The sequence below is a fragment of the Amblyomma maculatum genome, chromosome 6, assembly GCF_055883805.1.
Source record: "Amblyomma maculatum isolate TAMU_Amacu chromosome 6, ASM5588380v1, whole genome shotgun sequence".
NCBI classification, from domain to species: Eukaryota; Metazoa; Arthropoda; class Arachnida; order Ixodida; family Ixodidae; genus Amblyomma; species Amblyomma maculatum.
The window spans coordinates 144,738,335-144,750,767 of NC_139349.1; positions in this window are offsets into that span (position 1 = coordinate 144,738,335).

A 12,433-nucleotide genomic window follows, 5' to 3' on the forward strand; every position below is an offset into this window, starting at 1 on the left:
CAAGTACCGAAACCTGGGAATGCATTACGAGCTATATAGTATCGCTCAGAAGTAGACCCCTGGGCTGTAAATTTTTGATAAAGGCTGTACATCTCTGGACTTCGCCAACACCGGGCTCTTTGTGTTACCGGCTCTGCGGCCCTCACACGCCTTTTTGCCAACATTAGATCTGGTGGAGGTGCTGGTGTTATCTTTCATGTACCGGACGCCTCTTTCAAGGCGCGACTGCGGCCAAGGATGCACTCCCAGGGTAGAAACGCCTGTTCACCAGGGCAGCCGGCGACTACGCGGCCTGTCTACAGAATACGGTTCGCTTCGACGGGGTGGCCACCGTTAAAGCCTGGGACGCGAACGCGAAGATGCGCCATGTCTACTTTTCCCTGGAGAACTCAGCGAGGACCTGGTACGCCAATCATGAATCTCGCCTGCAAACATAAGATACGTTCAAAGCAGACTTTCTGCAGGCATTTCATAGCACATTCCGTAAAGAAAAGGCCGATGTTCTACTTCAGAATCACATACAGCATCCGAACGAAAGCGTGATGGTGTACGCGGAGGAGATGAAGCTCTCGTTCCGTCGTGCAGATCCAAACAGGTCGGAAGAGCGGAAAGTGCGATTATTGATAAGAGGTGTGAAAGAACAGCTCTTCGCCGGTCTCGTTCGCAGTCCGCCTGTAATCGTAGATGCTTTTCTCACGGTAGCTACTTCAATCGACAAAAGCGCTTGACATGCGGACACGGCAGTACGAGCGTACGCTGTGTCGATGCTGTCCATATGTACTGAGAGATCCACAGTGTCATTAGGAAACTCACTGTGTGAGACCATTCGCGCCATTGTGCACGAAGAGCTGGCGAATTTCTTGCCTACGCCGGCGCAGCCACAAGTTGCATCGGTCACCGATGTTGTTCGCAATGAAGTGCAACAAGCTTTGGGTGCCCCGCCGCTTCTGGCAAGCCCTCAACAACCACCTACAATGAGTTACGCCGCCGTCGCAAGCCGTTTTCTGCCACCTTCAACACCACGTTACGAAGCGCCTGTGCCGGCCGCTCCCCAAATGCCACCTTCCCAGTCCACTTTCCTCCAGCGACCCAGACACCGCCGAACTGACATCTGACGAACGGCGGACTGCCAGCCGTTGTGCTACCATTGCGGCGAAGCTGGGCATGTCTGGCGTCGCTGCTCGCACAAAGAGATGGGTCTTCGAGGGTTCCCCTTCGGTGCTCGCTGTGCGCAGACAGGAGAGCGGCCACGAGATTGCCAACTATCTTTGTAACCCGGAATCAGTCCAGCGCTGCCGATCACTTTCGCCCCGCCGCTACGATTCCTCCGAGCCACGGGACCAGTCTAGAAATTCTCGTAGGCGATACTAGACGCAGCAGCCTCTGGAAGTGTGGCTGCTCGATGACGAAAACTACAAGACCCTCCAACGACGCAAACCATTTCACCGACGCCGAACAGCCCAAAGACGACGAAGATTACCAAGCCGCCCAAGTGAACGAGAAGTGCACAACCCGACCAACTGCGTATTCCGACTGCTTCTCTGCGACATCACACCTCTTCGACGCACCGAAGGCGAGACCGGACACCTCGACATTACCGCAGCGAGACGCCACCGCCAGCCGGTGTAGACCTCTCAGTGGACGGCATCGCCGTAACCGCTTCGGTGGATACTGGTGCAGATTATGTCATACTCAGTTGATCATTCGCCGCGGCACTCACGAAGTTTACGACAGCTCGGAACGGCCCTCAGATACGTACCGCTGGAAGACATTTTAATACACCTAGATAAACGTGCCCAGCGCGAGTCACAGTTCAAAGGCAAATCTTCCCGGCAACGTTTGTTGTGTTAGCGGATTGCTCCAGAGACGTCATACTGGGTATGGACTTCCTGACGGAAAACTGCGCCATTATCGACCTGCAATCTCAGTCGGTTCAGTTTTCGACAGAGAATGCCCTCGAAGTTAACCATCTTCTGCCGGCGCCACTGCACATTATCGACGAGCACGTGGCTGTTCCACCCCGCTCCAGCGTAATGGTGACCGTCGGTGCGCACACCCTCCGCGGAGTGGAAGGTGTCGTCGAGAGTAAACCGCCTTTGCTTCTCGACCGCGGCATTGCTGTTGCTCAGGCTGTCGTCGTCCTCGAAAATAGAAGAGTAGATTTACTTCTCCCCAATTCACCAACAAACACCGGTTTCTCAATAAGGAAACAACGGTCGCTTATATTGATGCCATCGCTGGAACTAGGGGCGTGCACAGTTAACCTTGTGATTCTCGACCGGAACAAGAGGAAGTCGCTGAATTAAGTACACCAACCCGGCACTACCGCAGACGGAGCAAAATATCCTGAGAAACCTCCTCACTCGCTACAGATCTGCGTTCACGTCGCTGCCGCGCATCGATCGAACCACGACCGGTTTTATTAAAGCCGGTCGTGGGTAGAACACACCTTGTAAAACATCGTATTATTAGTGACGATACAGTACAACCACTCCGACAGTCACCCTACCATGTTTCAACGGTTCCTGGCCCTACGGGGCTGGGACGGTAGGTCAACGCCGCTTGCGGCGGGGACTAGCCGGCCACCAAATGTTTATCTGTTGTAGGCCGTCATTGCACTCGCCATCGTTTAGGTGGTGGACGACGGCTGTTGTTGTTGTTCTTCTCTAATGTGATGGCACATACCCACACAGGGGGATCGGCCAAGAATTGGGGTCCAGAGATATTAGATTTTGAGATGTATAACTACATCGCAAAAATAAAAAAAATGCTAGGGAATAAAGAAGGAAATGTAGCGGTGCGCCTCTTTTTTTCCTCTTCTTTTCTTTTTTCTCTACTTTTTGCCTTCTGCCTGCTCGAGGCAGCGGAGGTGGCTCAGCTCCAGGGCCAGTAGCAGGCCCATGCATTTTCTTTTCCTTCTTCCTGCAGCCACGACAAGCCTACTAGTACCCAGAAATGTGGCGCAACAAACAAACAAAATCCTTCCTCTCCTTTCATTTGCCTATCATTGTTTGCCTTTTGTCGTCGTTCGTTAGAGTGCTACACATTGTTACGAAGCGGCAAGCCGATGAAAACCGGAGAACAGGGAAGAGAGAGGAGATGTTCGATGACCGTGAGACGATGTTTTAATGAAACGTCAGCGGGCCTAGCGCGAGCGCTCCTCCCAGCGCCACTGCCCGCTTCTTCTTTCTTGCTCGTCCGTAACATGACTCGGGGCCACCGAGCGATCGTCCCGATCGTGGACGAGGAAATTTATCGATGTTGGTGATTCCATGGCATAATGATGGGCATGTCTAGAAGCTTGAAGAAGAAGCGGAAGAAGGAAGAATGTCGCATCAGCCACAGGAGATACGGAATGAGAAGATCGGCCCTTAATAGGATCTATAAACATTATGTGCGCCCACTTCTAGGATTCGGTTGCGTCTTTTTTACAGGCTTACAATTTTCGACCACTTTTCTTGATTGAACGGCAAGCATTGCGGCTTTGCCTGGGCCTTGCTAATTTTGTGGCATTACATGTCTTGTGCTCTGAGGCTCGGGTACATCCTTTGGATTCTCGTTTTCAGCAACTTACGGTACAGTACATTCTAAAATTATATGAATCTTTCCTATCTTGTTCGCAAACAATTTTCATTGCCTCTCTTCATTTATTTTTTCGTGCGCATTGGTCTCCCTATCAAAAACCGCAGGTTGTATATGTGCAGTCGCTATTAACTCCGTTGTCAGCAGATGTGTGCTCTATTTCACAAGCCAGTTCTCATCTACCTCAAGTTAATTTGGTCCATGAGGACATTTGTCTCAATCATACCAACTCTTTGCCGGTGTCTACCTTCGCTTATATTTTTAGTGACCCTCTGGAACACTTCCATTCATATGTTGTAATCGCCACTGATGCTGAACAGCGCGATGGAAAAGCGGGTGATGGGATTTTTTCTTCTCAACTTTATTGGGCTTTTTCATTCTGTCGTCCCAATTATACCCCAATATTTATTGCAGAATTTGTAGCTACTCTTTTAGCTATCCTGAGAGTTTGATTAGATCACTGAAACATTATTGTAGTGACGGACGCTCTCTCAGTTTGTACAGCCTTGACTTCTTCGACTGTATCTTTTTTGCGTCGCCAGTTTTGTGACCTCGCGCCGTCTCATATCCGCGAAATTAGACTTGTGTGGGTTCCTGGCCATTCTGGAATTTCAACGAACGAATCCGCGGACTTATTTGCGTCCGCTTCGTTGAATAGCCCTATCCTGTCTTTAATTCCACACTTCTCTTTAGGGATAGCGGCACGATTCGAACAATTTCTTTGGATGAAATCCACAAACTCGGCTCTTTCATCTTTTGATGACTTCCGACATTTGAGGTATTAATGGAATCATTGCGAGGTATATCTGACAAATTTCAAGTGTACGACTCCCCCCCCCCCCCCCTTAGCGTTTATCTTCATAGATCGGGTTGATTTCCTGACCTGTCGCCGTTTCACCTGCCTTCCAAAATTCTTCCTTAATATTACTTGCAAAACTTTATCTATATACTTGACTGTTCCAAATTTAGTTTGGTGCTACTCAGCTGGGCTTCAGCAGCGGGACAGTTCGCTCAGCGCTGCACAAATTTCTTAACGCCGCTGGTCGGATTCCCTGCTAGGTGTGCCGATTCCGCTGCCTCTCATCTGCAGGCTCTTATCGAGTTGAAATTATTGCTTTGAAGCGAAAATCGTCACTAGGCTAGTCAACTCCGAGTGTCGCGTCTCAGAATAGTCACAGCTGTGCGCGCGCCGGTTGTCCGCCGGAGCCATGCGCTCCGCGCATGTATCGAACCGAGTGACGTCACGGGAGAGGCGCGGGCTGTAGGAGCCGCTGCTGCCGCTCTCTCCGCTATGCGGCCAGCGGCTCCTACAGCCCGCGCCTCTCCCGTGACGTCACTCGGTTCGACGCATGCGCGGAGCGCACGGCTCCGGCGAAGGTCAACCGGCGCGGGCACAGCTGTAGCATTCTAAGACCCCGGCATATGCGAGACTTGGATTTGACTAGCATAGTGAAGCTTTTCCCTTCAGGAGGGGGGGGGGGGGGTAAATCCGATCTGGCGACCTGCTCGTTGTACCCCCTGCACGTTGAGTGGGCCTAAGGTGGTTTCGGCTGCCTGGCTTTGCTCAATGACTGACAGCCAGCCGTCGGTATGGGTTCAGCCGGGGCCCATACTGAGGGGTGGCAAATCCCCGGGGAGTCCCAAGCGTACTCCCTTGGCATTGTGAGCATGCCATGCACACTTTAGCCCGTTGCCGGAGCGGCGGCAGGTCCAGAGTGGGTCTGAGCGGGGCGCGTGTAATTTGGAAAGAGTACAGCTTGGAGTCAGTTATTGGCAGGTCAAGGGAGCGCCCTGCCCGCTGCCAAGGGAACGGCGGCGTAGCTGCGGAGTACGTAAGGAAACGCGGCTAGCTGAGTTCATGCTGGGCTCTCATTCAGCATCCAAGTTGGTTGGCAGGAGAAGGAAAGTCCTACCCGCTGCTGAGGGAAAGGCAGCGTAGCTGCGGAGTACGGTTAGAAAACGCAGTTAGCTAATTTTGGAGGCTGAACAAAGACCAACATGCGGAGCGGTCGGCAGGCCGAGGGAAGGCCCTGCCCGCTGCCTAGGAAACAGCGGCGTAGCTGTGGAGTACGGTTAGGAAACACAGCTAGCTGACTGTATGTTGGACCAAAAATTCCCCTCGTGCCTAAAGGTATTACTCAGCCCCGAACGCGTTTGTTTCCGTTGTCGAAGAGAACGGGTCCTCGACGGAAGCCTGGCGGCTGGGGCGAACCTAGCTCGGGTTCTGGGGAACTCACCTTTGGCTTGAAAGAGTGGAAAGGAGATGGAGAGTAGCTATAAGCTAGTAATGCCAAAACTTGGGAAAAGACTGGTGGAACACAGGTGGAAGCGCCTAGTACGGAAAGGCCTAAAGGCTGAGTACACACAACACCTTCTTGACTTTTACAAGACCTGCTCACATCCTCCTCTCCCCAGCCGTCTACGTCACGCTAGTTTTCCTTTTCTCCCAATACCGTTGGCGTTTGTGCGTACATCATCGCTCCTGTCACGTGGCGTTCCTTGGCGCGCGTTCAAGTGTGGGATTGCAGATGGCAGGAACGCTAGACAAAATGAGACTTCTGGTTGGTCGCTTCGATTTTAGTGGCTGGTGATGTCACTTCTATGTCGACCAATCAGGTGCGCCGCTCGCCCGGACAGCTTTGTTCGACGACAGTATGAGCCAATAAAGGCTTTCTCCGAGCGTTCCCGGAAACAGGTTCGAGCGAAAATGTTTGAGCAACTGAATATCAGCATTTTAGTCGTCGCTGGCTACTTTCTTGGTTAGGTTTGGTGCTGCACAGCTCCGCGTTGACGTTATTTTTGGGTTGCTTTTCCACGCTCAAGTGTGCTTTCAATCGTGTGCATGCATTTTTGAATGTAACAGTATGTGCAAAATATTGAAGTATGACCAGCATCACCGGTGCTTGAAACGAGGATATTGCGTTGCGCAGAAGACTACACTTGACGTGGCATAACAGGGGGCGGTGTTCTGTTCCTGAGTGTCGCGGGAATTATGACACTGGTCCCAAGGTGCGTGTTCTCGCGTTTCCAAAGGATGCCAGTAGGAATGAAGCGTTGTCCTTGTGTTTGTGTGTGCTTCTTATGTTGTGTGTTGTTACCTGCTCTGCTGCCTTCTTCCAAGAAATGAATCGTCGATTAGAGTCGTGCCGCAGAAGTATTTCACGCCCAGCGTGCATTCAATGGTGAGAAACTGAATTTTATGACGTACTCCCCATGTCTCACGTGCTCGACCAGAAGGTCAGGTAGTGCTTAAATAATGTTTGACGTGAAAAGACTGGCAGTCTTAGTGAATTTGACCAGGCCAGGGATAAGGAACAGAAGTATGCAGTACTGCGCTGGACTGCTTAATAACACGCAAATTACGGAATAGTGTGTCCATATACCGGCAATAAGTGACTACATATTTTTCATACATTGAAGCAGCAACAGGAAATACTTTGACAGTGACAGGTTTCATCTGCTGTCCAATGCCATACCACCTATTTGCCCAAACTGCACAGCTTACTTGATCCAGTCCCAGCCCCGGAGGGCCATGCCGTTGTCCACCACAGAAGCGGGGGGGGGGGGGGGGGGGGGGGAGCAATTAAGGCCTACAAGATACAAATCCGGTGGCAGGATAGCCCTGCAGGCATTTCATTTCGGCGAGATGCCGCCTTGGAAACCTGTAAAAACGGTCACACACCAGAAACACTAGTGCGGCATGCAGTGCGTGCGGCAACGAACGTTACTTTGAACAACTTTTGTAAAATGAGAAACGATCATATTCAAAGTGCAGCCCCCCCCCCAAAAAAAAAAAAAACTGTGGACAGAAAAATGAAGACGTTAAGCAAGAAATGAAATTGACCGCTTCCAAACCTTCCTGTCAATAAAACCATTTGTATAAAATCATTTGCGACTCTATTTCAGAAAGCTGTTTGCAAGTCTAAAAGCTGCCGTAGATATTGGCGATGCATGCCTCGGTGGCGCGAAAAAAAAATACTCGAGTGCTACTCAAGCTCTCTTAATAATTACGAACGCAAAAAATCTGCAACAGACGCGCACCTGGCTGCCATTAAAACAAGCAGCCGCGACAGATTCAATGCGAACGCCAGGCGGCCGAAAGCAGCGTCCGGGGTGCCGGGGGCAACTAGCGTGACGTCACGGCCTCCGTGGAAGGGCCTTAGTTAAGAGGGTGTTGGTACACACCGGAAGGGTGCAGGAATGGTGTGAAAGCCGACCTCGGAAACGATTAGTAGCCGGTGAACAAATCGCCAAGTGCTCACGTGGGAAGTATCCTCTGTAGGATAAAAGGACCACCAGCACCAAGCAGACATAAGCATGAAATGCAATGGATAGGATTAAAGCGTTTCCCTTGCCAGGACGCCGATGAAATGTACCTTCCAACATGCACTGCCGGGCGAAAACCGTGAAAGAGTATCCATCAGTGTGCGCCAGATTTAAGTCTGGCCACTTGCGGAGTACCTTGAAGTAGGCATGAACGTTGCGAAATCTATCTCTCAGTACTTCAACTAGAGTCGGGGTGGGGGTGGTGGTAAAAACATTTAATGCCAATGATATGAATAGTGAGGGTGAAGCCCCCTACATGGCACTTGGGTGCTCCCTCACTGTGAGGAGGGCACCCTTACAAAGCGAAAGATAGTCCTTGGAGCGCTATCCTTCTCATAGCACTGGAGATGATCCGGCGCTGGTCTTGAGCAGAAGTGCTGGTCAGTAGAGTTTCCCAGTAAAACTCCGCCACGGTCGGTGATGGGGGATGAGGGAAGGTGGGGCATGTGAGGAGGGTGTGTAGGAAATCTCCTGGTTTGCCGCAAAGTTTGCATGAGGAGGGAAATTGGTCTGGGTATCTGGCATGTAGTAGTATGGGGTATGGAACAGTGCGAGTTTGTAGTCGTCGCCAGTGTGCGGCCTGCGCTATGGTAAGGGCCAGGGCTGGGGGTGTGTATTCTCTTCGTTTGTCCCGGTAATATGAGAGAATATCGCGGAAAGAGAGCAGACGCTCCTCGGCCTGTAGGAGGGGCTCATCTCCTCCTGCCCGGAATGTGAGACCTCGGGCTAGAGAATGAGCCTCTTCGTTGCCAGGGAGGCCGGTATGTGCTGGCGTCCAGATAAGGGTTACAGGGTGCCGGGGCTGCCAGGAGCATAGTAAGCGAGCAGCGGTGCGAGATATGTAGCCATTAGCATAGTTGAGAATGGCAGATTTGGAGTCAGAGATGATTATGTTGGCAGATGTAGAGGTCAGAGCTAGCGCGATGGCTGCCTCTTCTGCCTCTATGGCCGAATTCGTGATGATTGAGCTGGAGGTTAGAATTTTGCTTGATTGTTGGCTACCGCCAGGGCCATACGGTAGCCTGACGTATATTCCGCTGCGTCCACATAGACGACCGCATCGTTCCCGCTATACTGTTTGTGGAGGGCCCGAGTCCTTGCTATTCTGCGGTTCCCATCTCGCTCAGGGTGCATGTTCTTGGGGAGGTGGGGTATATTGAGGTTAGAGCGGAAGATAGAAGAAAGGGGGACGCCCGTGGTAGTGTGTGTAATTGGGTTTAGGTTTAATTTGAATAATAGGGCGCGGTCAGCCTCTGAGTTCGATAGGCGGTGTATTTGTGCCGTAAAGGTGGCTTCTGTAAGTTCCTCAAAGGTGTTGTGGACACCGAGTTTGAGAAGCCGATCATTGGATGTGCTGGGGGAAGGCGTAGAGCCATCTTCGTGCAACTCCGCAGGAGCGCGTTTACCCGGTCTCTCTCCTTCTGTCGGAGGGGTAGGTATGGAAGGGCATATACGGTGCGGCTTTAAGCCTGGGTGAGGCGAAGGGTGTTGCGCTCGCGTAGGCCAGCCCGGCAGTTCGCTATGCGGCGAATCAGTCGGGTGGCCTGTTGAGCGTGTGTTTGGAGAGCCTTTATGACTTCTCCGTGAGCGCCATGGGAGTGGAGCATTAGCCCTAGCACTAGGATTTTGGATACTAGTGGGATGGAATGGGTACCTAGCGTGAGGGAGATGGGAGGCTTGAGGTTGTCCTGTTGCTTGGGGCGGTAGAGAAAGAGCTCTGATTTTGAAGGGAAGCAGGTCAGGCCACACTCCCGTACGTATGTGTCGATGGTAGTTAGTGCCAATTGTAGGTGCTCTTCTATTTCGGCGTCACTGCCGTTGTTTGTCCAGACAGTGATGTCGTCGGCGTAGAGGCTGAAATGAATGTCGGGGATTTGAGCTAGTTTTTGGGGTAGGTGAAGAAGTGCTATATTGAATAAAATAGGGGAGAGGACGGCATCCTGGGCCGTACCTCGTGCTCCCAGTGTGATGCTTGGGAGGCGGTGGTCGCCGAAGGTAAGTGTGGCTGTGCAGTGGCTGAGGAAATCTCGGATGTAGTTGTACATCTTGGCGCTGACTCCCAGGGTTCTAAGGTTCTGTAGGATAGCTGAGTGCGTAACGTTATCGAATGCCTTAGTGAGGTCTACATCTAGGATAGCTTTGGTGTCGTAGGCTTGGGAGTTGAGAATGTGCTGTTTGAGCTGTAGAAAGACATCCTGTGTGGAAAGCCCAGGACGAAATCCAAACATACAAGTGGGCATAAGATTGTTGCCTTCTAGGTACTGGCACAGCCTAGTCTGGAGTACATGCTCCATGAGCTTTCCAACAGAAGAAGTGATGGAAATGGGTCTGAGGTTAGAGGTGAGCAGAGGTTTCCCATGTTTGGGTATGAAGACGATTTTGGCCTCTTTCCATTGCGGTGGGAGGGTGCCCGTTTGCCAGCACTCGTTAAAGTATTCAGTAAGGGCGGCAACAGATTGAGGGTCGAGATTCCGGAGTGCCTTGTTATGAATCCCGTCTGGACCGTGGGCTGAGGATGTGTTAAGTTTCTGGAGTTCAGCCTGAACCTCTGCTTCTGTAATGGGTTGGTCGAGGAGGTCGTTAGGGGGGCCTGCATAATCGGGGTGCGTTACAGGAGGGTATGTAGGGAAGTATTGATGTCTAAGTTTTTGGAGAAGTTCCAGTGGAGGTGTATCGGAAGAATGCATGAGTTTGGTGAGGTTATGTCTTTGGGTAGTTTTTGACTGTGTGGAGTCTATTAAGCGTCGAAAGAGGTTCCAGGTCCGAGGTAGACTCATGTTGCCATCTAGCTTCTTGCATAGTGATTCCCAGTTTTGTCGTGAAAGATTCGCTGCAGACGCCTCTATCTCTTTGTTAAGACGGGCGAGGCGGCGTCTAAGTGTGCGGTTCCAACGCTGCTTTTGCCAGCGTCGTTCTAAGCCTGATTTAGCTTCCCATAAATGTAGGAGGGGGGAGTCAACTGCGTCACTTGGGAAGTCCTCTTGTAGGGGAAGAGTTACGGATCGGACATCACTTTGTAGTTGTTTAGACCATTCAGTGATGTACGTGATGGGGGCGAAGGCGCGGGCTGCTCTACGTGATCGGAAAGAGTCTCACTTCGTGAAAGTGGAGCCTCTGGGAGGCCTGCGGGGTAGTTGAATGTGTAAGAGAATTTCGATGATGCAATGGTCGCTACCTAGATTCTCTCGTGTGTTGCACCATGTGGCATGAGGGAGGCGATGTGCGAACGTAAGGTCTGGTGTAGTGTCTAGGAAAGGTAGGGTCGGTGAGCAGAGAGAGACCGGTTTGTTGCGCGGCTAACCACACCCGCCGTCCTTTTGGTGTGTCGTGCGGGTAACCCCAGGAACTATGTGGGGCGTTAAAGTCTCCTACGACGAGTAAGGGGCACTTGTTTGCTATGAGCTTCGCAAGTGTAAAGAGGCGTTCGAAGTTTCTTTTGAGGCACTTAGGGTGGCTATATACATTCAGAACGAAGAGGCTGTTCGCTCGAGCGTTTTGTGGAACAAGCTCAATTAAAAGGTGATCAATATCTTGAATTGCTAGGGAAATGGAGATGGTGGTAATTGAGCTACTAACTAGAAACGCTACGCGAGGGGGAGTGGCTGATTTGGGCAAAATAGGAGTATAGCCGGGGAGGGTGAGCGGGTTGGAGGGTTCCTGCAGGGCAAGGATGTCAGGTCCCGTAGCGCAGGACAGCAGTTGGTGGACCACATGACGCTTCTGGCCAAAGCCCCGGCAGTTCCACTGCCAGAGTGTAAAGTTACGGTTCGGAGATGCCATCATGAGAGTCGATATGGGGAGAAGCCATAACGGGTGGGTGGGAGTCACGAGCTACGGCAGGGATAGGATTGTCTTGTCCTTCCGGTGCTTTGGGCTTCTTTCGTCTATTTGGGGTGGGGTCCCGCTTTGGGAGGAACGTTGCGTAAGAATTGAGCCGGGATTCAAGATCGTTATAGCGGTCAGAGAATCCTTGCGTTAGCACGTCGAATCGGTGATTAAGAGTAGCGTTGTCTTGTGTTATGTGGATTACAGCGTCTTTGAGGGTTGCACATTCCTGGTTGATGTGAGTGATAGCGTCCTGCAATTTTGCCTCAAAGCGTTTAGCAAGGGACTCAGGCAGGGTTGGTATGTCGTCTAGTGAGATGGGGGTGGAGGAAGGGGGCGTCGTGCACAGAGTTGAATTCGTAGGGGGTTCTGTGTTAGCCTCCATTGGTAGCAAATCAGGAGAAGTAGGGTGGGAGTGGCTCGGCAAGGTGTGGGCGGTGGGTGGGTTTGGGGGTGGTGGAGGTTGGGATGCGGTAGGAGCGGGGGCAGGGGAAATGGGAGAGCCAGTGCAAGAGCACTTATCTGGGCTTCCAGTTTGGCGATGTGCTGACGAAGGGCGATGGGAACAGTACCTAGAGTTCCAGCGTGCAACCCGAGAAGGCGTGTGGATAGAAGCACCGAGCAGAAAAAGCCCATAGAAAGAAGAAACGAGCAACGCCAAGCCAGTTGGCGAGGACAATAAGCCAACGAACGCGGGAAA